Below are 3,551 nucleotides of genomic sequence, written 5' to 3' on the forward strand. Positions count from 1 at the left end.
CTCTCTTGCAGTGTGGTCAAGACCCAATTAATAAAACTTGCACTGCTCGTATTTTGATCGAAGATCTGACAAGAGAAGAAAACATTTTGGAGGCTTACGTGTTGATCAAGGGTTTTTGTAACTTAGTTAGGGGTAGGCTCTCAGTTATTCAAGTGCAGAGGGAATGCCCCAAAAATTAAAATCAAGCGATTAGTAGTTTAATTTTTGCAGCTAAAAAATGCTTCCACGAGATTCCAGAATTATTGACACTTGAGAAAATTTTTAAGAAGTATGGAAGTGATTTTGTGCTTACGGCTACTCAAACCAACTGTGTTACTCCCGTGATGGTTGAGAAGCTCTTAAATAGAAACTCTACAGACGAAGAAATAGAGAAGATTATTCAGCAAATAGCCAAGCCATGCAATATAAATGGAGAACAACAAGCGTGGAACTGTCATCCCACATCACCATACTTATATGATGGAGTTGCGTACAATGCTTTTCTCAATTATAAGTGAAGAAACTGTAGTATCCAATTTAGAGTAGTTTACTCCTTGAAAAAGAAATTGGCTATTTACTATATTATAGCTAGGAATCATGTATGACAGGAGTGCTTATTACTTTTTTTATTTTTTTTATTTTTAAGTTTTAGTTTAGAGTAATGTTATTCTTACCATCTAAATATATCACAATTTCATACCAACTTATACAAAAATTGAAGTGGACTAACACATGAATTTAAAAACGATCTTGTACCAGCAGAGGTGAATAATCACAGTAATTAAAAGATTGATCTTTCTTCTTTTTTTTTTTTAAAAAAAAAGGGGAACAATTGGTGGCACACCACGGTTATCTACCCCTTTTGGGGGACGGGAAGACTCACAAAGACATTTCAGCATTTTTTTATTTTTTTATTTTAAGAAATTGATGAAACCCTAATGTTCACGTTTTCTAGGCTCACAGTTGCCTACTCCTTCCTCTCATCTCTCCATCGTCATTTTGCTTTTCCAATGATTGATGGTATCCCTCCACCTCTGCCGATGACTGATCAATCCACAATCACAAGTGAGAGGCTCAGGGTAAGAAGACAGTTCATCCCAAAGATTTTTGAGTTTGGTGTAGTATGCGAAGATTGACTACTGTCCCTGGCGGTATTAGCCAATTTCTTGTTGAATCTGATAAATCCTGCCTTGTAAGAATCGATCCTCAGGATCTTTCTGTTCGCCCTCTAAATTCGCCATGGGCCTCATGGGCATTTCAGAAATTTACTCAAACAATAAACTAGTGGGTGCAAGTGTGCCACTACTAAATGCCACTAGTAGACAGGATTTGAATGATTGAGATTGCGCCTGAGTACGGCTTCTAACTAAGAGATTGTGTCATTGAGTGGGAGTGGCTCAAAGAAGGTTCTTTCTTTGCCTTACAGATAAGGACTTCACTTATGTGGAGAAATGTAACAATATGTAAATGGCAGGTTTGCTGGAAATGTAAATGACAGAGGAAAGTAAATGACTGGTATTGTAGATTGCTTGTAAATTAAATGACTGGAAATGAGTTGTAAATAAATGTAATTATTTAAAGTACAAAACATTATAAGTACAAAGGGATGCCAAATACAAGGTTTGAACTTGTTCCCAAGGGATTGCGCAAGTTGCTCTAGTCTTGTGGCAATTTCTAATGGTTTGGAGAATGGCTTTGAAGGTTGTAAATAAAAATACAAAGGAGATCGATACTACCGACTGAGCAGTAAAGCAAAAAACAAGGAAAGTAAAGGGTACTTGGCTAAAAGTAAATGTTTACAAGGAAATTAAGAAGCTGATTTGAGTAGAGTTAATTGATTGGTTGAGTGTCAATAATCATTTTGCCTCTGCTTCTTTTCATAGAGAACTAAGAGAGACCCACTTGCTGAGAACATTGAACCTATGGAGAGAACTCCACTGCCAGCTTGCATATGAAAATTTTTTAAAAGAGGCCAACTCACATTTCCACCACATGTCTATTAATCATACTTGCAATAGATTAATATTTAAAAGAAGCAAGTCGGCTTCTTTCGTCCACATGTCCATCTCCTAAGTTTGCCAACATCCTTACTCAAAATAAAGTCATCACTTCAAACCATGTGGAGAAACATTCCCACATGCAACTTTTGGTATATTTGCACACCAGTCCCCCAAAATGCCATATTTTGGCTTTTAAACCCAATTAAGTAAAATTGTGCATATTTTAGGTGCAAACACCTTCCACACGGCAGTTGGATTAAATTTTAGAGTAAGTCCCTGTTTGTAGCCGTTGGATTAAATTTTTGTGCTTGCGGCTACTCAAACCAACTGTGTTACTCCCGTGATGGTTGAGAAGCTCTCAAATAGAAACTCTACAGACGAAGAAATAGAGAAGATTATTCAGCAAATAGCAAAGTCATGCAATATAAATGGAGAACAACAAGCGTGGAACTGTCATCCCACATCACCATACTTATATGATGGAGTTGCGTACAATGCTTTTCTCAATTATAAGGGAAGAAATTGTGGTATCCAATTTGGAGTAGTTTACGCTTTGAAAAAGAAATTGGCTGTTTACTATAATGTAGCAAGGAATCATGTATGACAGGAGTGCTTATTACTTTTTTTTATTTTTATTTTTATTTTTAAGTTTTAGTTTAGGGTAATGTTATTCTTACCATCTAAATATATCACAAATTCATATCGACTTATACAGAAATTGAAGTGGACTAACACATCAATTTAAAAAAAGATCTTGTACTAGCAGAGCACATTAATTAAAAGAATGATCTTTTTTTAAAAAAAAAAAAAGGGGGGGGGGGATAATTCGTGGTAAACCATGGCTATCCACCCATTTAGGGGGACGAGAGCCTTTTTTTATATATGTTTTTTAAGAAATTGATGAAACCCTAATGTTCACGTTTTCTAGGCTCACAGTCGCCTCCTCCTTCCTCTCATCTCTCCATCGTCATTTTTCTTTTCCAAAGACTGATGGTACCCCTCTACCTCTGTCGACGACTGATCAAACCTCCACAATCACAAGTGAGAGGCTCAGGGTCAGAAGATAGTTCATCCCAAAGATCTTTGAGTTTGTTGTAGTATGTGAAGATTGACCGCTGTCCCTGGCGGCATTATCCAATTTCTTGTTGAATCTGATAAATCCTTGAATTATTGCCATGTAAGAATTGATTCTCAAGATCCTTTTGTTCCCCCCCCCCCCCTAAATTCACCATGGGCCTCATGGACATTTCAGAATTTTACTCGAACAATAAACTGGTGGGTGCGAGCATGCCACAACTAGATGCCACTAGTAAACGGGATTTAATGACTGCGATTGCGCCTGAGTACGACTAACTAAGAGATTGTGTCATTGAGTGGGAGTGGCTCAAAGAAGGTTCTTTCTTTGCCTTAAAGATAAGGACTTCACTTATGTGGAGAAATGTAACAACATGTAAATGGCAGGTTTGCTGGAAGTGTAAATGATTGGTACTGTAGATTGCTTGTAAATTAAATGACTGGAAATGAGTTGTACATAAATGTAATTATTTATAGTACAAAACATTATAAGTACAA

The sequence above is a fragment of the Malus sylvestris genome, chromosome 3 (genome assembly GCF_916048215.2).
Source record: "Malus sylvestris chromosome 3, drMalSylv7.2, whole genome shotgun sequence".
NCBI classification, from domain to species: Eukaryota; Viridiplantae; Streptophyta; class Magnoliopsida; order Rosales; family Rosaceae; genus Malus; species Malus sylvestris.